This window comes from Bos javanicus, chromosome 21, assembly GCF_032452875.1.
Source record: "Bos javanicus breed banteng chromosome 21, ARS-OSU_banteng_1.0, whole genome shotgun sequence".
In the NCBI taxonomy this organism is placed as follows: Eukaryota; Metazoa; Chordata; class Mammalia; order Artiodactyla; family Bovidae; genus Bos; species Bos javanicus.
In genome coordinates, this window is record NC_083888.1 from 12,672,301 (window position 1) to 12,698,134 (window position 25,834).

Here is a 25,834-nt window from a genome sequence, read left to right on the forward strand (position 1 = left end):
GGGGAGGAAGGGCTGATTGGAACCCACAGGCATAGGCTGGAGCTCCTGAGAATGAATTGAAAGCTGTGTCAGTTCTTGTTGTCTCTGACCTTGGTGAGGGTGTCCTTCAGAGGCTGGGCCCTTCATCCTGGAGTTGAGCAGAAAAACCCAGCCCAGGAGTCAGAGAAGCTGAAGGAGGAGTCAGTGGAAGGCGGGGCAGGTGCAGGCCCAGCTCTCCGCCCTCATGTCATTGAGACGTGTAGCCACTGATCAGAGGGAAGTTAAACAGTGGCTGCCACCTCACTTCCTCCTTCCAACTCTTGCCCAATAACTTCTCCTGTGACCTATTGTAACAGGAAATATACAGAGAAGAGAATTCTTGAAAGAGAAACCTCATCAAACTGACATATCTCAAAGCCACCATACTTCTCCAGTGTACTTCTTTGGAGGTGTTTAACTCAGTGAAAGCTTAGAAAAGAAAAAACAGTCCTACATGGGCTACATGAAGCCCCCCTTGTGGCTCAGATGATAAAGTGTCTGCCTGCAATGCAAGAGACCCGGGTTCGATCCCTGGGTTGGGAAGATCCCCTAGAGAAGGGAATGGCAACTCACTCCAGAATTCTTGCCTGGAGAATCCCATGGATGGAGGAGTCTGGAAGGTACAGCCCAGAGGGTCGCAAAGAATTGGACACGTGGGCGTGTCTTCACTTTCTCTTTGCTTTCATGTGGGTTACGTGTTGCAGCTGAATCTGGGTGAACATTGGGCTTCCCTGGAGGCTCAGGGATCTGCCTGCAATGCAGGAGATGCAGAAGATGTGGGTTTGATCCCTGGGTTGGGAAGATCCCTTGGAAGAGGAATGGCAGTCCACACCAGTATTCTTGCCTGGAGAAAATATTATCCGTAATACTGACCTGTATTCTTATATAAGAATAATAATATTATATTATATATTATTATATAAATAATAATATTTACTTTCCTGGTTTGAAAGGGTTTTTTCAATTGTCCATGTTTAAATCAAGGTCAAATCGGAAACACATGGTTTGTGTTATTTACCAATAGAAATTATCAAACGACTAGCTAATCATTTATTGTGTATTTCATTTGCCATTCTACTGAGAATCGTTTGCCCATAATTACATCCGGTGGATCCACTCACTAATTCAGCATACAGATTCCTTCTCACCAATATACTCAATTACTGATGATTGTGATAATTGATCACCTTCATGTAATGACACACAATATTTGAGAAGAACCCAAAAATGTACAACCAGTACCCCTGGATAAGATTTACTGCCCAGTTAAAGAAGATGGAATATTACCCAGCCATTAAAAAGAAATGAAATAATACCTTTTGCTGCCACATGCATGGATTTAGAGATTGTCATACTGAGTGAAGTAAGTCAGACAGAGAGGACAAATACCATATGACATCCCTCATATGTGGAATCTAAAAAGAATGATACAAATGAACTTATTTATGAAACAGAAACAGACTCACAGACTCAGACAATGATCTTCGGTTACCAGTGGGGAAGGATGGAGGGAAGGGATAGTTAGGGAGTTTGGGATCGACACGTACACACTGCTGTATTTAAAATGGATAACCAGCAAGGCCCTACTGTCTAGCACAGGGAAGCCTGCTCAGTGTTGTGTGGCAGCCTGGATGGGAGAGGAGTTTGGGGAGAATGGATACATGTATATGTATGGCTGAGTCCTTTGACTGTCCACCTGAATCTGTCACATTGTTGATCGGCTATACTCCAACATAAAAAAGTCAAAAGAAACAGATTTGCTATCCAGAAGCACTTAAAAATCCACATGGTTTTACAACAATGATGATGTTGTCCTAAAGTGATGGAGGCATTTTGGTGCATGTCAGTTCAGTTCAGTTCAGTTCAGTCGTTCAGTCGTGTCTGACTCTTTGCAACCCCATGAATTGCAGCATGCCAGGCCTCCCTGTCCATCACCAACTCCTGGAGTTCACTCAAACTCATGTCCATCGAGTCGGTGATGCCATCCAGCCATCTCATACTCTGTCGTCCCTTTCTCCTCCTGCCCCCAATCCCTCCCAGCGTCAGTCTTTTCCAATGAGTCAACTCTACGCATGAGGTGACCAGCGTACTGGAGTTTCAGCTTTAGCATCATTCCTTCCAAAGAAATCCCAGGACTGATCTCCTTTAGAATGGACTGGTTGGATCTCCTTGCAGTCCAAGGGACTCTCAAGAGTGGGTTTCTCTAATTATGGGAGTGGTGTTTTACCAAGAGAGACAGATGTTTTCTTGCACAGTGTGATCAACATGGCAAGTTGTTCATTGGCTCAGTTCCAGCATACCCAGCATATTTGGTGGCAAAATCAGTTTAAGATTATAGTGCAGTTGAACTGGAAGCTGATAACAGGAGTTGAAGAGAGCAGAGGGGAAGGGCATTTGTGGAGGGGCCCTTGTGTGCCTGATGTTTTATGATAGGCATTCTCACTTTGTCAGCCTCATGCTGTATTAAGAAGATCACGTCAGACCACCTGGGGCTTAATTTATGCCTGGTGCTAACTTGTCAAATGTGACCTTGGGCAAGTTATTTAATTGCCCTGTGTCTCAGTAATTTCCACCAGAACCCTGTGCAGAGGGTCTTTGGAAGCTCAGACAAGAAACTGCATTCAGGGTTCCCTGGTGGTCCAATGGTTAAGACTCTGGGCTCCCACTACAGGGGGCATGGCTTCAATCTCTGATCAGGGAATTAAGATCCCGCACGCTGCATGGTACAGCCAAAAAATAAAATACAGCTTAAAAACTACATTTGGAGACCTTAGAAGAATTTGAGGCACTTGAAAGGGCACAACAAATGTTATGATTATGATTATTATTTGGTCATCTCCATTAGGTGGTGGAGATCATCCCAGGATTGGCCAGGAAATTGAAAGGGAAATTAAATGACTCACCAATGTTTACTAGGTACAGTAGCCCAGTCTTTCCAATATGAAAACTCCTGCCGTTTCTCATAGACCCTGCAGAGTCTAAATCTCAGAATACCCACCAGGAACCAGACACTCTTCTGGGCCCAGTTGATTGGACACTGGAACTTTTAGTAGGAAAACAGAAGGAAATGGGATGAACAAAGTTATTTGAACTATAATGTAGAGTTTTGAAATTTAATACCAGGAAGAGAAGCATGTACTCTATCTGGAAGGCACTATGAAATTATCAAAAAAAAATCTGAGCAGTGCAGAGACATGGCTTGTTCTGTCATACACTGTAGGAATCTGCTCCCTAATCAAGCAAATGTTGATCATGTTGCGTGACTCTCAAATAACTCATTTGTAAGAAAGGCCCAGCTGTGTCCTGTGTAACCCATAGGGCAGTCTGCCTGGACCTTAGGTAACCAGGACACATCTCTGTTGGTGGCATCCTGATCCACAAGGCTTAGCAAGCTAGATCCCCTGGAAGCATCTTCCACTCCTTCCTCTCCATCACCGCCATGCCTTAATCAATTAAGCAAGTCCTGCCAACTACTGTCCCTTAAAACTTTCAACTCCTGTCTAGTCTCACAGAAAAAAGCCTTCCTTTCTGGCTCCCATGGTCTCTCACTGAGTCTGGTAGTACAGCAAAGTGGCTCAGCGCTGGCTCAGAACCCACCAGACATCCTGGAGGGGCTGTGACACCTTGAGCGAGGTCCTCAAACTTTGTGGCTCATAGTACTGTTGAGGAATTGCCAGAGTTAATTGTAGTAACACATTTAAGAGGGTCCCTTATATGTAGGAGGAATTTAATGAATTTAACTGCTGCTGTTGATTATGATGTCTGCAACAAGAACACTGTCTCATAAACCAAAGTTTGTAGCCCCAGAGCCTTCTTACTCTAAAGCATTGTACATGTTGATGGCTGTTGTTTAGTCACCAAGTTGTGTTTGCAATCCCATGGACTGTAGCCCACCAGGCTTCTCTCTGCATGGAATTTCTCATGCAAGAATACTGGAGTGGGTTGCCATTTTCTTCTCCAGGGGATCTTCCAGATTCAGGGATCGAACCAGTGTCTCCTGCTTGGCAGGTGGATTCTTTACACTGAGCCACCAGGGAAACCCTGTACGTATCGACACTTTAGTCATATTTCTAAGACACTTGCCTTATCTTCACCTGTACTCTACCACCTGGATACCATGCCTTAATGACTGTACTGCTGTTCTTGTCTATGCTACTTACATGATGTTGCTAAGTGTGTACGAAAATGTCCCTCATTAATTAGGCCAATATGCCTTCAGGAGCTTCATGGCCTTTAACTGTCCTGTTACTTTATGCTCCATCAAAGATCAAGTACTTATGGTCTCTGGACACATCACATTTTGTCTGTTCAAATTCATGTCTCATAAGAAATGTCCCATCCTTAGAGACATCATTCTAGACCACCATGATAAGCTCTCCTTTTCCTAACCGTTTTCTCATCCCCCTTATACTGATTTATTTTTCTCTATAGTATTGTATGTTACATATTGACTTGCATATTTGTTCCTAATCTGTATCCCCTACAAAGAAGAACATCGGGCGGACTATTCGTCATGCTCATCACTGTATTAGCTTCTCACTGGTGCTAGTGGTGAACGACCCACCTGCCAATGCAGGAGACGTAGGAGATGCAGTTTCTATCCCTGGGTCAGGAAGATCCTCTGGAGGAGGGCATCCAACACTCTTGCCTGGAGAATCCCATGGACAGAGGAGCCTGGGGGGCAACAGTCAGTGGGGTCACAAAGTATCGAACACAACTGATGTGACTTAGCACGCGTGCACACATCACTGTATTGCTTGCATCTAAAATGGTTCCCCGCCTAATAGTATGTGCTAACTATTTGTGGAAGAAAAGAACAAAGAATAAGCGAAGGAACAAATAAAGGGATCTTTCACACCTCTGTGCTTTCAGAGGCTCGTCTCTTTGGTACACAAGCCTTTCCCCACCTGTCTTCCCTGGAAACTTTGATTTATTCATTGAAATCTATCTCTATCACTAACTCCACCGTAAAGCCTCCCTTGATTTTCAAGTTAAGGGGAAACTCTTTTTTTTTTTTTTAACCATTTTAACTTTTCATTTTATATTGAGGTATAAATGACTGGACTTCCCAGATGGTGCTAGTGGTAATGAACTTACCTGGCAATGCAGGAGACAGGAGATGCAGGTTTGATCCCTGGGCTGGGAAAATCCCCTGGAAGGCATGACAACTCACTCCACTGTTCTTGCCTGGAAAATCCCGTGGACAGAGGGGCCTGGTGGGCTACAGCCCATGGGGTCACAAAGAGTTGGCTACGACTGAAGTCAAGCACACACATGGCTGATTAACAATGCTGTGATAGTTCCGGGTGGACAGCAAAGGGACTCAGCCATACATACATGTATCCACTCTCCCCCAAACTCCCTTCCCAGGAAGGTGAAACTCTTTGCTTCTCCTGTCTTTGTAACTTGGGCTTATAATTATCATAATGTGTAAATATTTAAAAACTTGTCCCAGTGTAGACTTTAAGACCCCCGGGACAGAGGTGGGACTTTGACGAGGCCAGTGTAGATTTTCATAGGCGTTTGCAAGACTCTTGGTAGACAGTTTTTGGATTGAACTGTGTGCCCCCAGGGGTCTTTTAATGGCTTGCTGATTAATGCGGTCAGGGACTTGCCAGTCTAGAACCTTCTCAGTTAGAAACTGAGTGCCCCAGGGCACAAGGCAAACCCAGCTGCCCACATTGCTAATGGACATTGGCCTCCAGAATCTACAGCTCTGTCGCGAAAGGATCACAAAAGTCAGAGGTAAATGAGGACCTGCATCCAAGTCTAGTGAACAAAGTTCTGGGAGCTTGAATGAAAACTCAGGCCACTTGGCCAGCTCATGACAAACCTACCAGTTCGGTTTACTAGCCTCCCATACTCACCACTTACAGGTGCTGAAAAATTCAGAGGGAGTTTAGAGGTTCAAAAATAATTTCCAATGAAAAGAAGTTTGTGTGCCAAAAGTAACTTTTGTCCTTTCGAGTTAAACCATTCTTTTTATTTCCATTTTATTTTTTGTAATTTTTATATGTTTGCTTATTTATTTGGCCCCACTGGGTCTTTTCCGTGGCTGCAGGATTTTTAGCTGTGTCATGTGAACTCATAGTTGCGGCATGTGGGATCTAATTCCCCAACATGGGGTCAAACCCGGGCCCCTTGCATTGGGAGTGTGGCATCTTAGCCACCAGATCAGTAAGCATTTATTTTATTTTTTATGTCATATGTAGAAAGTGAAGTGAATGACTGGAAAAACGGGTGTACAAAGCCCAGTGACCTGGTGGAAAAAGTCAGTTGTGAGGGGAATGACAGCTATAGGGAGAAGAAATGGATACAAGTTGAAGCTGTCACATTCAAGGCTGCATCTGGCCAGAGATACGAAAAACAGGTATTTTGTCACATCTCAACTCTTTGGACACAATTTGGATGATTGCCTCTAAGATTGTTGTGACACTTCTGTGTGGCTTCTAAAGGCATGCCTGATCACACACACACATACCCTGCCACCCTCTATTCTTGTCTTCAGTTAATTTCTTTGATCTTGCGCTCACTGAAACTGGGGTCTATAATTGTGTTTCTTTTCGGCTGTGCTGAGTCTTCGTTGCTGTGTGGGCTTTACTCTAGTTGCGGCGGGTGGGGTCTACTCTTTAGTTGCAGTTCTCGGGCTCCTCATTGCACCGGCTTCTTTCGTTCCGGAGCATGGGCTCTAGGGAATTCGGGCTTCAGTAGTTGCGGGACATGGGCTCAGGAGTCACGGCTCCCGGGCTTTAGAGCATAGGCTCACTGGTTATGGTGTGCGGGCTTACTTGCTCCTTGGCATGTGGGATCTTCCCGGCTTAGGGATCGAACCTGTGTCTCCGGCACTGGCAGGTGGCCTTTTTGCCACTAAGCCACCAGGGTAAGCCTTGAAGTCCATATTCTTATAGCAGACTAAAGACTTGCTATATTGGTCAGTTTCTTGCAAAACATAAATCACTAAGAAATAATTTTTAATAATGCCACCTTTCAGCCAGCAATCACTAACAGCAAACTGCCACCATCCAATATCTGGATCGGAAAGGCAAATCTGACAGGATGTGTTTGAGGACAGTGTGCCAAAAGCAGGGACTATTGAGCTCTTAGAGGTCTCCTATGAAAGCCAAGTTCTCACTCCAATACAGAGAGTGAATGAAAAGCAATTCATGCAGACAGAATGGGGGAAAAAATCCCATTCTTCTCTCACTTTCTGTTCCCTGTGAGAATCAGAGAGTGCACAAAACCATGAAAACCATAGACCCAGCTGTGGGGGCATTAAGGCAATTTATTAGGGATATGACATTTTTAATGAGAAACACTTGCAGGAAGAGAACAAATGGGCTTGTTTGGTCAGAAAGATGCTCTTGACTCTTTTCTAAAGTGCATGAAAAAGTAATTTCATTTACGCGTCATACCCTGAGCAGTGGAATTTCCTCAGGTTCCAGATGTCCGGCACAGATGCTGAACAAATGGGACCCATGTCCTGTGAGGTTTTTTTTGTTTTGTTTTGTTTTTTGAGTAACTCAAGGGAATTTTCTGAGTTTCATGGCCAAGAAAATCATTAGCAAATAATGAGCTGAAGCAAGAAAGGCTGAGGTTGGCAGTATGTTCCTGGACATATAAAATTATTCATAATTATCTGAAGTCGAAGAGGGAGATCCTGTTTTCAACGTATAGAGAAGTAAAAATCATGGGTGTAGCTGCCATATCTTAGACTTCCTCGTTGGCCTCTGAAAATGATTTGCTAAATATTGTTTTGTCTGGATTTCCAAAATGATTGTTGCTGTTCAGTCACTCAGTCGTGTCCGACTCTTTTCGACCCTATGGACTGCATCACACCAGGCTTCCCTGTCCTTCACGACTAAAAATAAGGTATTTATAGTTTGAAACTTGAGCATTTCAAATGTAGGTTGTTACCATATAGTAGTAACTCAAATGCTTCCTGAAAGGGCAAGGCCACTGTTTCTGCTTCAATTCTCCTTCAATTCTCCTCCGAGGAGCATTCACTGTGTTCTCCTCCAGATGGGTGAAGAAGATGCGTTCAATGATAGCTTTCCAGAAAAAGAAGGGAATCCTCAAGGTACCTCTCTGAGCTAACTATAGGGCTGAGTGAATACAGGTTGCCATGTTCCCTGGAGTCCTACCATCATGGTTAGTAGCTCAGTTGTGTCGGACTCTTTATGACCCCATGGACTGTAACCCACCAGGTTCTTCTGTCTATGGGATTCTCCAGGCAAGAATACTAGAGTGGGTAGCCATTCTCTTCTCCAGGAGATCGTCTCGACTCAGGGATCCAAGCTGGATTTCCTCCAGGGTTCCCTGGAGAGTCATCAACAATTTTCTACGAGCTGTTCCAAGCCAAGCTCTTTACCAGCTCTGGCATAGGCCTATATGAGTGGCTTTGGAAGACCATGGTTCATGTAGGGTGTTTTATTTTGCTAGAATCTAAGGGTCAACAGTGTTTAAAAATAAAGAACAAAATAAGCCTGTGATTCAAGGTCACATCTGTTCATATGACCCAACTCATGGGTGTAACTTCAGTTGGAAGAACTCCTGTTTGGAGAATTAGCAAACATCAGGTTCACAGTCTCTGGGCAGGAGACTACGGGCAAGAGGGTGAAAGGAGCTCAAAAGCTGATGTGCTGCTACTCACGGTCCAAAAGGGTGAGATGTCTTCTGAATGTCTCACCAAGGACTTTGAGCATAAGAGGACTTTGAGCCCCTTGACATTACCAGCATGGCTGTCATTTCACCATCATGACAATTTTTTTTAAAATTTTTTTGATGTGGACCATTTATAAAGTTCTTTTTTTTAATTTGTTACAATATTGCTTCTGTATTTTATGTTTTGTTTTTTGACCACGAGGTGTGGGGGATCTTAGCTCCCCGACCAGGGATTGAACCCACATCCCTTGCATCAGAAGAAAAAGTCTTAGTCACTGGACCACCAGGGAAGTCCCAACAACGATGTTTTTTATCAATACTTACCATTTTACCATGCATTAGTCATTATCTGTATCTATGTATAATCTTTAATCCTTACTTCCTGCCAATGCAGGAGACGCAGGTTTGATCCCTGGGTTGGGAAGATCCCCTGGAGGAGGAAATAGCAACCTGCTCGAGTATTCTTGCCTGGGAAATCCCATGGACAGAGGAGCCTGGTGGGCTACAGTCCATGGGATCACAAAAGAGTCAGACATGACTTACAACAGCATTCTCAGCAGAGCAAATCCATCCCCATATTTTAGGAATGAGACGCTGAATCTCTAAAAGGTTAGGTAAGTTGTCCCAGGTCACAGGGGCTTCCGAGGTAGCTCAATGGGTAAATAATTCTTCTGCAATGCAGGAGATGTAGGCAGACACGGGTTTGATCCCCAGGTTGGGAAGAACCCCTGGAGTAGGGCATGGCAACCCACTCCAGTATTCTAACCTGGGAAATCCCATGGACAGGGGAGCCTGGTGGGCTACAGTCCATGGGGTCACAAAGAGGTGGACATGACTGTAGCCTCTGAGCACACACACTCACCCAGATCATACATGCAATTAGCAAGAGGAAAGGAGCCATTAGGTCCTCTGCAGTTGATAATCTGTCCATGTATAAATTCATGGTCTACATTTATAGCATTTGGCTGCAGCAAGGGATGAGGAGAATCTGTAAAATTGGAGAAGCAGGCGTTCAAGCCTGTATTTAGAGATTTGGCTGGGGTGTTTCAGTTCTCTCTGCCTCCAGGAAGTGGTTTTTAAATAAACCTCTTCAAAGCAGTAAATCATCTTCTATCTCTTAAGCAGATGGGTGATAAACAAAGCCGGTGAAGTAATGCCCATACATATATTAACCTAGCAGTTGAAACATGTGCGGGGCGGTGAGGGGTGGGGGGGAATCTTTAATCTGTCAATGAGATTGAGTAGGAATGCAGCAAGCCACCACCGCCAAAGCTCTTTATTACACTATATCAGGATAGCTCTCACTGTTGTCTGTTTGCTGACAATGTCTACCTGGCGTTGGCTCAGTAATGAGGCAGAAAATGAGGAAGATCAAGAGCAATTAACACATTCCCCGCGGATGTTTATTGCTATCACCGTGAAGACAGCATCGGAGGAGTTCCCAGCAGCGTTTGTTTCCTTTTACAAGCAAAAAGCAGCTCTCTCAGTGCAGAAATCAGGTTGGCTTTAAGCCAGGAAGGGTGATAGTGATAGCGGTTTTAACAACAAAGGGCAATGAGGGCTTTTTATCCTAAAATAACTGAATTCTGATCAATGTTTTTGCATCAGGAAATTAGCCAAGAAATAATTTCATTGGTCTCCATCTACCTAGGGCTTATAAATGGGCATGGGGAATGACACCTCAAGAACTCAAATCTAGAAAGATCATTTCAAACAAAAAATTGCACTATGATGGTAATGGCTATCAGCTATTGAAGACATGCTATGCTCTGCCATCCATGATGTGCACACTCTACATTTTCCCTAATTGACCTACAAAGAGGTTACTATTGTTTTCCTTTCAACACATTAATAAATAGAGGCTCTGACAATATATTCCAAGTAATACAACCAGTCAGAAATAGATTCAGAGTTATACCGAGTCTGTCTGCTTCCAAAGCTAGTAATCTTTACCAATGTAATTTTGCAATAAAATGAAGACAATTGACTTGGAGTAATCACCCCAAATGATCAATGACTACCCAAAGAGAACACGTGAATAGCAGAGGTTAAGAATATGAGTTTGGGGGTGAAAATAGGGTAGATTTGAGCAGGCGATGTTGAGGTTTGAATAAAGTAACATAAAACCACTCAAAATAACTCAAGCAAGAAATAGAGAGGAATTGAGGCTGATTTATGGTCCTGAAAGGCAGAGAGTGACTCTTAAAAAGGGGTTGTACCTGGATATAGCGTCTGCCTGCAATGCGGGAGACCTGGGTTCGATCCCTGGGTTGGGAAGATTCCCCTGGAGAAGGAAATGGCAACCCACTCCAGTATTCTTGCCTGGAGAATCTCATGGATGGAGGAGCCTGGTGGGCTACAGTCCACAGGGTCGCAAAGAGTCGGACACGACTGAGTGACTTCACTTTCACTGGACATAGAAGCCACCGGCATGTGTCTTCACCCTTTCTTTGCTCCATCACCTGGTCTCGCCTCTGCTGCCTTCTGCCTGTCTGCTCCTTTCGCATTGCCTTTTGAGAGCAACTTCCCCCATAAGGCTGCCTAGCATCTCTACTTTAAACATCTCCTCCAGAATGACAAAAATCACAGCTTAACGGAGAGTCTCCCAAAAGAGAATTTGGTGAACTCAGAATGAGTTAGGTGCCTATGATGTCCTGCTACGTCTTTCCAGTTCCATCCAACTCCCACCATTACTTGGTGGCCAAGGTCCCTTCTCCTGATAGGAGGGTACACCACAGAGAAGAGCAATTCTCATACTTGTGGAGCCTTTCCTATAATTTTGAATCAGCCCATTGGCTCATTTGAGCGGAGCTTCCTAATAATTAAGAGTTTGGGATTTAGAGTCAGAGTGAATAGAATGTATGGCTCTTACTAGTTCAACTGCTTACCAACTCTGTAGCTGTACAAATTACTTGACCATGCTGACTCTCAGCTTCCTCCTCTTAAAAGGTGGACCAGTCATCATATCTTCACGGTACTGTGAAAATTCAATGAAATCTAACTGTAGCACGATGCTCTCTGAGTCCTGGCTATTAATGTCTAAAGTTTTAGCAGAATAAACTCTTTGCTAAGGTGAACAAGACTCGGGGAGTGGGGAACATGGTTGGCATTTGATGTACACATAAACTGAAATTCTGAGAGTTTCAAAGATTGCCCAATTTTTTGCATTAAATATAAGCAAATAAACCATGACTAGATCCCCAGGTGCTTCAAAAAATACGTGTTTTTCATGTAGGAAACTCTAGCAGAGAGAAATCACCCCTATAGAGGCAGAGGCAAATGGTGAGTGGAACCTGAAGGAAGGGTGGGGTTTATCTCCAGCAAACTTCCAAATAGATTCACACTATTCCAGAATTCCAGAGAAGGCAATGGCACCCCACTCCAGTACTCTTGCCTGGAAAATCCCATGGATGGAGGAGCCTGGTGGGCTGCAGTCCATGGGGTCGCTAAGAGTCGGACATGACTGAGTGACTTCACTTTCACTTTTCATGCATTGGAGAAGGAAATGGCAACCCACTCCAGTGTTCTTGCCTAGAGAATCCCAGGGACGGGGGAGCCTGGTGGGCTGTCATCTATGGGGTCGCACAGAGTCAGACACGACTGAAGTGACTTAGCAGCATTCCAGAATTCTCTCAGAGGGGAAGACTAGGATATCTCCTTTTCTGCTGCTCTTCCATTGTAGGTGCCAATATGAGCCCTGAGCCAAAGGCTATTGGGACAAAGTGATCAGCACTAAAGGGACAAATTGAACGAATTACACAGAATACATTTTTCATGGAGCAGTCAATCAATTCTCATGTCTCATCTTTTCCAAGTGAAGTCCTAAAATAAACACTGAGAAATGAACTCAATAACACTGTACAAATGTAAGGAAATGAAAGAGGGAGGATGTTAGTTCTTCAAACTTTCTTCCAAGCCTGAAGGGATTTTGAGAACTGTAAAGGAAGCAGTCATATAATTTAAATGGAGTAGTCGCATGCAGGGGGGATCACAAACCTGTCTCGTGTTCATGGTTCTTCCATCCATTTGTTGTGACTCTCGTGCTCTGGAGGAGAGCAGAATGAAACACTGGGGAAAGGAAGAGAGGAGAAGATGCTGAGGACATTAGTCAGGTAGACATTTGCCCCACACTAACAGTTCAGCGTCAACTCAAAGGGAAATTAAACTGTATTTGCTATTTATATATAAATCTGTCATGATTTACCAGATCTGAGAATTAGGAGAAAGCTGTGAAGTGTTATAACTAAGTACATGGATATGAGTCATTCAGAGTGATGAAATGGAGGATGTTGGGACATTTGGGGATCTGTGGGGACCTCCCTTTTGCATTGAAGGAAGCATTCAAATATCAATGTACTAAGGGTTGTGCAAAGTCAGGCTGGATGCATTCAGTGCCAGTAGTCAGCTGAGTCCAAATTTGTGGATGGGAAGAACAGTTGGAAGCTTCTAGCCTGGGCAGTGTCCTTCATTCTGGCAGTGTCTGCAGAGTGATTCCAGGGAGAGATGACCAGCCTTCTTCAGGACTAACTGGGGAGTTAGATGGGACTGGCGCCATAGGTGAAGAAGTCTGTAGTAAATGAGAAATCCTGAGAAAAACAGTAACATTAGAGACTACAGATAATAAATGCACAAATATTTTTTGTGCATTATAAACAAAGCAATAAGTTGTTGCTTAGTCATAAGTCTTGTCCAACTCTTTTTGACCCATGGACTGTAGCCCTTCAGGCTCCTCTGTCTACAGGATTTTCCTTGGAGTAAGTTGTCATTTCCTCCTCCAGGGGAGCTTCCCGACCCAGAGATTGAATTCAAGTCTCCTTCATTGGCAGTGGGTTCTTTACCACTGTGCTACCTGGGAATCCCACAAAAGACAATTAAGGATGCGTGAAGTGTAATGCACTTAGAAAGATATGCATTTGCATACCATGCAAATTCGAAGTTCTACTGTGCTTTGAGTCTTGGCACTGGGGTCATTGGGTTATTCTGGCTTTCATTCTGGGTACATGGTGGGATAGTACTTCTCTGTCCTCAGCAAAGCTGGGTACAGCCGTGTGTTTTGCCTTGACTAAAAAAGGACTAACATGATGTGCATCACACATGAACAAAGTTTTAAGGGTCACATTTCCCTCTCATTGCTGTGGAGATGGCAGATGTCTATGTTGCAGTGTTGAGCACATCAGCTTGGGTCCCTGAGGGATCATGATAAACAAAGCCTCCCGGATGATCTGTACTGGATACCTACAGAAATTCAGTTTTGCTGTGTGATCCATTGGATTTTTAGAATTACATGTTTCTGAAGCATAACCTAGCCTAACCTGACTGGTGCTCTTGCAACTGCTAATATGTCTGGAGGTATTTGGAAGGCTGTTGTAGATTTGTGAAGTACATGACTAGCTGAAAACTCCCCAGCCTCAGTAGACTTGATGTAGGAGGCAAACAGAGATCCTCTAGCTTGCCGCTCACCTTTGTGTTCCTGAATTAAGCTTCCTCTTCACTCATCCTATCTTCTTTCTCTTACTTTTGTCCCTAAGTGACAAAGTGAACAATAGCTTCAAGCTGGCTTTCTTTGTGCGGCCTAAGAGCTGTCCTAATATGCTCTCCGACATGGAGATTGTCCACAAAAGAAGCTGGAAAATGCTTTCTTGACTCTACATGGATGGGCTCAGAGAACCACAAGAGAGCAGGTCTCCCCTAAGTCAGATCTGAGGGCTCTCTGCTTACAGCATTGGATCAGACATTTAAATACTGGTTCATGTGCAACTCTTTATTTTCGGTAAAGACAATATGAATTATTTGGAAGAGCACTAATTTGGAATCAGAAAATATAGTTCGAATGAAGAGATGTCTTTGCTGAGATTGAATGAGCTCAGGATTTGAAACTGTTTTCTGAAGTTCCTTAGAGGCTCCTAGGAAATAGTTGAGAGGGAGGGAGAGAGCATAACATAGGAAACTCTGGTCTCCATCTACACTCTCCCATAGCCCCTCTGCCTTTACTGTCTTTATTTTGCTTCTCAGGAATATAACCATTAAGGGAAGTGTATTTTGCTCTAATATTTTATGATTTAATTATTTTATCCCAACCTGTGGGAAGCTTTTATTTGACCCCAAGTCAAGATACCTTTCTATCCCTTCTTTGGAAGCAAACAGAAACATGGGGCTTTGGAATCTGAGCCCCAATTCTCCTTTGGTTAAATTACTTACTGTTTCTCAGTCTATGAAATGAAGAAAATAATACTTTCTTTGTGCATTTTTTTAGATTCAAATTTATGTGATCTGTGAAGCACTTAGCTGAAGTTTGGTGCTCAGCATATATTATTTCACCTTTGCATCTTTCCTCTTAACTTAGTCTCTTTCCAGTATGAGTGGGTTCAGAGGGTCTTAGACTGGGTTCAGAGGGTCTTAGACTGGCCTTCCCCTCTGCCAGATAAGCACAACCTAAATTAGTACTTTTTTCATAACTGAGATAATTAAAAATGCATATTTTTAACAGAATGATCTTGCATTACTTAGGAACTTTCTACTATTTTGCATAGGAATTAATATGTGTATATGCTCTTGAAATCTCACATGCCAGCAAATTTCATCACTCCATGACTGAAACTCTGCCATAATAGGTACTGCTTTTTATGAAAGAGTGGTGGCTCAGTGGTTAGAATCTGTCTGCCAGTGCAGGAGATGTGGTTTCAACTCCTGGGTCAGGAAGATCCCCTGGATAAGGAAATGGCACTCCTCTCCAGTATTCTTGCCTGGGAAATCCCATGGACAGAGGAGCCTGGTGGGCTACAGTCCGTGGGGTCACAAAAGAGTCAGACACGACTTGGTGACTGAACAAGTTGTAGAAAACCTTTCAGAAGGAATTTCCATAGAAATCTTACATATAAATATATACATATCTCTGTATGTACATATATACATGCATGTATTTATTCTAATAAATTAAGGTTGGTTAGTAAGGAAAAAATTGTAAAACTTCGAAATGAGTCAAAACAAACAAACAAAAAAAGAGTTCTGTCATGCTCACCCATCCAAGTTATCTCAGCTTTTCATTGTCTTTGAACTATTTTACAATTCTCTAAGTTGTAGAAAACTGACGATATTACAAAATAATTCTTGAAAATCAATCATGTCTAATGGAATGCAACTTACTACTAGCCTACTAGTAGACCAACTTAGCATCAATTTGTATATTTATTTCAGAATTCCCAATTCCCTATATGTGTCTTTGCTGTTTGAGATTTCGTTTCAACCAGAGAAAAGACCCTGATACTGGGAAAGATTGAAGGCAAAGGGAGAAGGGGATGGCAGTGGGTGAGACAGTAGGATAGTATCAGCAACTCAATGGACATGAATTTGAGCAAACTATGGGAGCCAAGGCCCAAACTAGTCCAAACTAGGGGAGGGGACAAAGGACAGGGGAAGCTGACGGGCTGCAGTCCATGCGGTCACAAAGAATTGAACACAGCTTAGTGGCTGGACAACAGCAACAAAACATTTCACCTATCTCTGTCATGCATTTGTTTTTACAAGAGACACATTTATATCATCTCTTAAAAATAACCCTTTAATAGTTTTAAAAACAGTTTGCTCTTCTTGCTTTGACTGGGGAAAGGGGAAGACACTATTATTATTATTTTTAATGCTCTTGCATCTAAAGAGCCTCTACAGATTGCCATTTTCATTTATCCACCTCTAACGTGCGTAGAAAATCCCATGGATAGAAGAACCTTGTGGGCTACAGTCCACGAGGCCTCAAAAGGGTTGGCCAAACTTTGTGACTAAAAAGCAACAAGCATAGAAGATATAAACCTCGCGGAAAATCTTAAATTGGATCTTTTGGTTTACAACAAGTATGCCTGAGATCAAGAGCAGAAGGCAATTACCCAATTAAAATATCTGGAAAATCGTGATTTTAAAAACGTTTTAGTTGTGTGGGTCTTAAAAATCCATGTGCAGAGGGTTTACTTTGTGAGTCTTTGTTCCTTATCTGGGGCCAGGCGCTAGATCATTCTCTTATAGGAGCTCTCTGGACCACAGTTGTCTAAGTGGATTAGTGGAGGACATCTGTTTCAGCAGAGCAGGATGGTCCAGTGTGATTTCCTCAAACGAGGCAGGCAGCCAGCCTCTTTGTGAATCTTCTCATCATCAAAGAGTGTCTCTCTTGCTCAATGGTGTGCAGCTGAAGGGATTGTTTGGGAAAAATGAGACCCCGGGGAAAACAAAAGGAAATTCAGCATTGTAAATTAAGAGATATTCATGGCCTTTTAGACCAATGAAAATAAGATAAACTGGGTCATGATAAGAACACAAAAATCTGCTTGGAAAATCCAATATATTCCCAGAAATGCATTTTCTTCCTTTTGTATAGATGATCTAATAGAAGATTGACAGATGAACTAATTCTCCAGTATATGAACAGATACACTAATATAAAACTTCATATAATTAAATTTATTTCTTAAAGGAGATAGAAATTTTTAAACAATCACATATTTGTAAGTGGAAAATTACAAGGGTATATGGAAAGAGAACTAGGAAATGGGGTAAAACTCTTTTAGAGGAGGAAATTGTTAGCAAGGAAAAAAATTTCATCACATATTAATTTTTTATGTTAGACCAGAGAAATAACAGCTGTATTCTTAGATGTGATACTTGCATCAGGAGCCCTATATTTCATTATTCTTTTACTTTGTATTTCCTCTGTTAAATCCAGGATGTTAAATTATCTTTAAAATAATTGATTACTAATGGCAACTGAAAACACGTGTAGTATTCTTAGGGATGTATTTAATATAAACAACTTGTTGAGTTTGGAGGTAAACATGTACCTGTGAAACCATCACTAAAATCTATGTCATAAACACATCCATTCCTTCTAAAAGCTTTTCCCAACCTCTTTATTATTTTTATTATTAATTTAATGTGTGATAAGAACACAACACAAAATCCACCATTTTAGCAAAATTTTAAGTATATAACACAGTGTTGTTTACCATAGACTTTATTCTGTACAGTAGATCTCCAGGACATACTAGTTTTGTAAAACTGAAATTTTATACGTTTGGGTCAGACTACTTCCCATTTCCTTTTCCCATTAACTCCTGACACACACCATTTATTCTCGGCTTCTGTGAGTTTCACTATTTCAGGTAATTCATACACGTGGTATAATATAGTATATATTTGTCCTTTGGTGTTGATTTATTCCAATTAGTGAAATGTCGCCCAGGTTCACTCATGTTGCTGAAAACTGCAGGATCTCCTTTCCTTCTTTTTCAGGGCAGAATATTCCATTGTCTGTGTATGCCATATTTACTTGTAACTTTAAAATTTTCTTTTATCGGTGTTTCATAGTTTTTACAAGTCTTTCACCTCCTTTGTTAAATATATTCCTAAGTACTTTATTCTCTTTACATCAATTTGACCAGAATTATTTTCATGATTTCCTTTAGGGATACTTTATTGTTAGTGTATAGCAATACCACTAATTTTTGTGTGTTGATTTTGTATTATGTAATATTACTGAGTTTTTTAGTTCTAACTCTGTGTGTGTGTGTGTGTGTGTGTGTGTGTGTGTGTGCATTTGTATGTGTGGTGTTTTTAGAGTTTTTTTTTTTTTAACATTTAAAAGCATGTCATCTACAAACAGTTTTACTTCTTCCTTTCCAATTTGGATTCCTTTTATTTTTCTTTTACATGCCTAATTGTTTTGGCTAAGACTTCCAGAACAATGTTGAATAGACGTGGCAAAAGTGAGCATCCTTGCCTCGTTCCAGAACTTAGAGGAAAAGCTGAAAGTGTTTCTCCATTCAGCATGAAATTAGCTGTGGATGTTTCATATATTGCCTTTATTGTTTAGAGATAAGTTCCTTCTATACCCAGTTTGTTGAGAGTTTTTATCATGAAAAGGCATTGGATTTTTTACAATGATTTATTTGTATCTATTGAGATAATCATATGGTTTTTATTCTTTATTCTGGTAATGTGGTATACCACATTGATTGACTTGTGTTATGCTCCAACTAGTGAAGGACAGGGAAGCCTGGTGTGCTGTAGTCCATGGGATCACAAAGAATTGTACATGACCTAGCAACTAACAACAACAATGCTCAAATATCCTTCCATCCCAGGGATAAATCCTAGTTGATCATGATGTATGTTCCTTTAATGTGCTGTTGAATTTGGTTTGCTAATATTGTCTTAAGGATTGGGTTTATGTTCACCAGGCATATTAGTCCACAATTTTCTTTTCTTGTAGTGTCTTTGTCTGACTTTGATACTAGGGTGATGTTGCACTCATAAAATGAGCTCAGAAGTATTCTCCCTTCTTCTAATTTGGAAGAGCTTAAGAAGCATTTGTATTAATTCTTCTTTAAAGACTTGGTAGAGTTCAACTGTGAAGGCATCTGGTTGGGTTGTGCTGTGTTGGGAGGTTTTTGACTACAGATTCAAACTCATTATTGGTATGTTCAGGATTTCCATTTCTTCTTCAGTCTTGGTAGACTGCATGCTTCTAGGAATTTATCTATTTCTTATAGATTGACCAGTTTATTTGAGTGTAAATGTTTACAAGAGAACTGTATGATCTTCTGTATTTCTCTGGCTAAAGTTTAAATGCTTCCTCTTCAATTTCTAGTTTTATTTATTTGAGTTTTCTCTTTTTTCTTAGTGAGTCCTGGCAAGGTTTTGCCAATTTTATTTATCTTTTCAAATAACCAACTCTTAGTTTTGAAAGTTTTTTCTATTTTCTATAGAACCATTTATTTTGTTCTTATTTTCATTATTCTCTTCCTAATGCTACTTTTATACTTATTTTATTCTAATTTTTCTTGTTCCTTGAGGTATAAAGTTATATTGTTTATTTGAGATCTTTCTTCTTTTTTAAATATAGGCATTTATCACCCTAAATTTCCCTACTAGTACTATTTTTGCTGCATCACAAAATTTTTTTGTGACATGTTGTGGTTTTATTTTAATTTGTTTCAAGATATTTCCTTATTTCCCTTTTGATTTCTTCATTGATTCAATGATTATTCAAGAGTGTGTTTTGAAATTTCTAAATATTTTTGAATTTTCTCATTTTTCTTTTGTAATAGATTTCTAGTTTTACTCTCTTAGGTTGGAGAAGATACTTGGGATGATTTCAATCTTCTTAAAAATTTTAAGACCTCTTTTGTGACCTAGCTTGTGATCTATCCTGGACAATGTTCTATGTGCTTGAGAAGAATGTGTGTCCTATGGTTTTGAATAAAATGTTCTATATATGTCTGTTAGGTTTATTTGGTCAGTGCTGCTGCTGCTGCTAAGTCGCTTCAGTCGTGTCTGACTCTGTGCGACCCCAGAGATGGCAGCCCACCAGGCTCCTCTGTCCCTGGGATTCTCCAGGCAAGAACACTGGAGTGGGTTGCCATTTCCTTCTCCAATGCATGAGAATGAAAAGTGAAAGTGAAGTTGCTCAGTTGTGTCCAACTCTTCACGACCCCATGTTCTGCAGCCCACCAGGCTCCTCCGTCCATGGGATTTTCCAGGCAAGAGCACTGGAGTGGGGTGCCATTGCCTTCTCCATTTGGTCAATAGTGTTGTTCAAATCTGCTTGTTCCCTATTTGTTTTAAAATTATAAGCATGTATGATTGTATAATATAACATGGGTATTATAAAATAACATTAGAAATGTTTAAAGAATTTGATAAAATGAAAATATCTAGAAATTCAATGCTTTACTTGAACCCCAAGTTCAAGTCTTGCAAATTCCTAGAGTGTCCACTCCCATGTGGTGACAACCGTGTTGCACCTTCTTATCAAGAATGTTATTATACTCTCTTGTACATGGTATTTTGTAAAATTGTCTAACTATTGATCATCTTATACTGCTATCATCCTACAGTAAAACTGACTAAGTAAGCACCAGTAAAGCGCTGGTGACATCAAATTCCTGACCAACATCAAGCAGATCAATTAATAGTGCCTGAAAATCATTCATTCCCCTGTGCCTATGTGCCTATGTCAGACCTTCTCTCCTCAAATATGCCACACCTTATCCTCTCTCCTCAAGCCACAACACCTCTGCCCACTCTTTACTCTCAAGTATTGACCTGGACTCCTATTTGTCTGAGAAAAAAAATAATAAAATGGTAACCTCCCTGCACGTGTCTCCACCATACACACCCACCTGCGCCCTCAGCCCTCAGACTCTGCTTGTCTTCCAGTTAGCATGGGTTCTGTGCTCTTAGCAAAAGCCAACTTATCATAGAAATAAGGATATTTCTTTCACATTTCTCTACCACTCACAAAGAAATTTACTTTCCCTATTTAAAAAACAAAGTCAAAGCAAAAGCTCTTGACCCCATTTCTCCCTTCAATGACAGTGCCATTCCTTTCTTCCCCTGTATAATGATGCCTAACATTTATTTTCACTTGCTATTTATAGTTTCATCCTCCCACTATCTCTTAAACCCTCTCCAATCAGCTCTTTGCCTCCTAACCTCCCATGAAAAGGCTCTTGTCAGTTGCACACGCTGGCAAATCCCTAATCCTTATCCCACCTGGCGCATCAGCACATTTGACAGAGAGCCTACCATTCTCAGTCTCTTGCAGCTCTTTCTTCAGTCTACCCGTCTCTGCTGCTGATCCTCCCACCTCACTGTCTGCTCCTCCTCATGCATTTCTTCCTTCCTCAGCTTGTGTTACTTGTCTTGGATCTGTAAAATATCCAGGGTTGCAACCTTTGGGCTTTATTTCTTCTCTATCTACAGTTCCCTGAGTGGACATCTTCATTTCGTGATTTCACCTTTTATCAAGTTGCCAGTGTGCTTTGTTCTGGTAAGGTCCCTGATCTGGCTTGTACACAGTTAACTTCTGTCTTCTTGCATGGCCTTTTCTTGGTTTGTACACACTCAGAGATCTCTCTGTTCTCTCTCTCTCTCTTTTTTTTTTAATAAGACCAAAAAATACAACCATATTAGAACCTCATCTTCATGACCTCATTTAACTTTCATGACCTTCTGAAAGCCCTGTTTCCACAACTGTCACACTGAGGGGAGGGATTCAGTGTATGAATTTTGGGAGGACACGGTTTAGTTCATAGCAGGAACATCTAATCCCAGACTTTCCCTACTACCTGATCTCCAGCCAAGAGTTGGCTTTCGCACCCTCCCCTCCTTTCCCAGGGACTGGAAGAACAAAAGTCCACATCGTGGCACTTACCAATGAAAACAGTTAACCTCTCAGAGCTGTGGGACAGAGAGGGGACTGATTGGGGCTGCCAAGGTCGGGGCCTATAGGTATATGTGTCACCATGCCATCAGAGCCCTGACCTCTTGCTTCCCTTTCCAGCTTGAACTCTGAAGGTCAAATGCTACATCTATGACAACCGAAAAACTGTGAGAGGTTAAAGAGCTGCTTGGAGCTGTTCTATAGTCTTCTAGTCCACAGCCAGGACCCTCATCCATTCAGCTGACACACACACAATTCCAACGATAACAAATACCCTTTCAGTGAAAAGTAATAAATCTCCTTTTGTTTAAGAAATAGTCCTTTGGGATCTCTGCTTTTGCTCTCAGCAAACTCATATGAGGAAAATTGAATCCACATGGCCTGGAGAGAAGAAGATAAGCTAAGTAATTAGATGGGACCCAACTGCTTAGCAGCCAGGCTAAAGATAGGAGAGGAGGCTTGTGCTTTGTACTAGAAACTTCATTTTCTCAAAACTACTGAGGACCCAGAGATTGTCCATGCTTTCTTATTTGTGTTTATCTCCTGGGCCTTGCCATACTTATTTCCCAGGGCCTCTGGCCCTATGTTTAATCATCCCAGGGTCTCATTCTCAATTGGCAAACATCTTATTCCAAGTTTTAACCACTGAAAGTTTAATGTAAATATATTTCCAATAAAAAAGAGGACAAACCTCATAGAAATAAATTGCTAATAGCAGTTCAATATGAAAAAAGTGTTTTAATGACAGTAAATATATATATATATATACACACACACACATACACACATGCATTTTTTAAGAGACCACTTTTTGTGTTCTATAACTCACACACTATATAAAGGTTATTTTTGTCACCTTTAAGTTTGACCTACATTTGAATTCTCTAAACTCTCTTTCTCTTTCAACAGTATAGAAAAATGATAAAGTGTAAGACATCTACAGTGTTATAAGAGCTACTGCTTGCTGACCATTGGACAATTTACTTAAAATCACTGAGTCTAGATTTTCTGGTTGATAAAATAGGTAGGCATAGTACCTACCTAATAAATATTCCCTGAGACCTAGAGTTAATTCATATGTAGCAATTATGGTGGCTGCTAGTTACTAAATGCTCAGTAAGTGTTGTTATTAAGATTAGTTTCATATTTTCATAAATATATCCCAGACCTGTAAAATGGGAATAATATTTATACTTACATCACATGTTACTATATGATTACATGAGTATATGTACATATACAAGTATCTAAAATATTTTCCAACTCATCATATATATTCCATAAGAATTAGATATTATTTTTTCCTATCTCACCTGTTTTTGGCCAACCAATTTATTAGTTTTAAAGTACCCTTTGAAATTAAAAAACGCTTGATCCTTGGAAGAAAATTTATGAATAACCTAGATAGCATATTCAAAAGCAGAGACATTACTTTGCCAACAAAGGTCCATCTAGTCAAAGCTATGGTTTTTCCGGTAGTCATGTATGGATGTGAGAGTTGGACTGTGAAGAAAGCTGAGTGCTGAAGAATTGATGCTTTTGAACTGTGGTGTTGGAGAAGACTCTTGAGAGTCCCTTGGACTGCAAGGAGATCCAACCAGTCCATCCTAAAGGAAATCAGTCCTGAATATTCATTGAAAGGACCATCATTGAATCTGAAACTTCAATACTTTGGGCACCTGATGTGAATAACTGACTCATTGGAAAAGACTGTGATGCTGGGAAAGATTAAAGGCGGGAGGAGAAGGGGACGACAGTGGATGAAATGGTTGGATGGCATCACCGACTCAATGGACCTGAGTTTGAGTGAACTCCGGGAGTTGGTGATGGACAGGGAAACCTGGCGTGCTGCAGTCCACGGGGTCACAAAGAGTCGGACACGACTGAGCAACTGAACTGAAGTACCTTTTTTCTCTTAGACAATCATAAAAGGAAAATGTTTTCTATAATTAAAGAGCCACTTAAGTTTCTTTTCTCAGATCTCTCCAAGGCACTCAATAATAAACCAATAACTAACACTTCTTGCTTTGGCCCTAATTTGGGAGAATGAGCCCCATGTCCAGCCCTCATTCCTATCCCCATATACTTACTCTGGGCACTGTCTCTCTCACACAGACTATACTAAAATTAAAATGAATTTTTGTGCCTTGAGGGTACAATTCACCAAGTGTAACGGGAAAGACAATTTGGAGAATTAAGAACAGATCATCTACTTCTCTATTAAAATGTCTATGCTTCAAGGAAAAAAAAACAAAGTGTATTCATGAAAGAGTTTTAGAGTGCCTCATAAACAAGAATCAACTTTATTTAATCTTTCCAGTTTAACTGACTTTATAGTACTTACTAACTTTTGGGTACTGTGACAAATTGGCTTTAAATTCTTGCAGCTAAAGCAGGCAAATTGGTTATTATTTCTTCTGGAAGGCAAATATGGCAGGATTGACTAGGTGTGGCAGATGGATTCTATTAAATTTACAAGTCTAAGTGAAACTGGCTAGTTACAATGGAAAACCTTAATAACTTGAATTATAAATGAGGTTTGATGGTTGTTTCATCAACCATGGATGAAAAGGAATCCCTTTTCATGAATAGAACATAAATAGTCTTGCTGCTGCTGCTGCTAAGTTGCTTCAGTCGTGTCCGACTCTGTGCAATCCCATAGACGGCAGCCCATCAGGCTCCTCTGTCCCTGGGATTCTCCAGGCAAGAACGCTGGAGTGGGTTGCCATTTCCTTCTCCAATGCATGAAAGTGAAAGTGAAGTTGCTCAGTCTTGTCCAACTCTTAGCGACCCCATGGACTGCAGCCTACCAGGCTCCTCCATCCATGGGATTAAAGGATCATTATATAAGGAGCCATGTACTGGTGCATTAGTGCATTTAAACATTGGTTCTACATGTTTGCCACAAACTACAATATTTCAATAGTCTTCAGTCTCTACCATTTTCTGAACGTCTCTGCCTTGACTGGCAGAGTCAGTGAAGGGTGATGATCAGCCAGTCTGTCAGATGTTCCATAGAGTCAGGACTAAGATCAAATTTTACCTAAAACCCATGGGTAATTCTTCATGAGTCTTTTTTTTTTTTTTTCTTCATGAGTCTTTATAAGATAGAGTATCAGGTAGAAAACTAAGGTCAGTAATTCAGAAGAGGATTCACTATCATATGTAAAATAAATGGTTAGTGGGAAGTTGCTAAATAATACACTGTGATGGCATTGTGTGATGATCTAGGGTGGTGGGGTGGGGATAGGGAGACTCAGGAGGGAAGGGGTGTGTATATATATTCATCATTATATATATCATATTATAATATGTATATGATATATATAATGATGAGTATATATATATATAATTATGACTGATTCATGTTGTTATACAACAGAAACCAACACAATATTTTAAAGCAATTTTCCACCAATTAAAAAAGAAAAAGAAGGGGATTCTGAATGGATCACTTAAAGAGAGGAGCAAGACAGGGTGTCAATATCTAACCTAAAATGCAGAGGTAGGGTTCATATGGGGATTCCCAGGTGGCTTAGTGGTAAAGAATCTGCCTGCCAATGTAGGAGATGCTGGAGACATGGGTTTAATCCCTGGGTCAGAAATATTCCCTGGTAGAGGAAAGGGCAACCCACTCCAGTCTTCTTGCCTGGAAAAATCCCATGAACAGAGGAGCCTGGTGGACTACAATCCGTGGGTTTCTAAAGAGTCAAACCTGACTGAGTGACTGAGCACACACAGAGCTCATACACTTCGGGATCTGAAGAAGCAGAAAGCAACATGTCAGGCAGGAGGACTGGGTTGTATGAAATATGAGATGTGCTATTGCCTGTGGCTGGCCTCTTGTGTTTTACATGACTCTCACATGCTTAATAAACCGGAAATAGAATGGAAACCAGCTTGTAATATAGTCCCCTGAAAGGTGGATGTACTGTGTCCATGTTCTAA

General features: G+C 41.2%; 1 long non-coding RNA gene across 1 annotated transcript in view; it reads left to right on the top strand.

Annotated features, from left to right (window-relative positions):
- The window catches only part of LOC133234117 (uncharacterized), a 65,945-nt gene that overhangs the window by 3,216 nt on the left and 36,895 nt on the right, over positions 1-25,834 (top strand). The window contains exon 3 of the long non-coding RNA XR_009732024.1: positions 336-638. This is a non-coding gene — a long non-coding RNA (uncharacterized LOC133234117). The remainder of the gene's footprint in view (positions 1-335; positions 639-25,834) is intronic.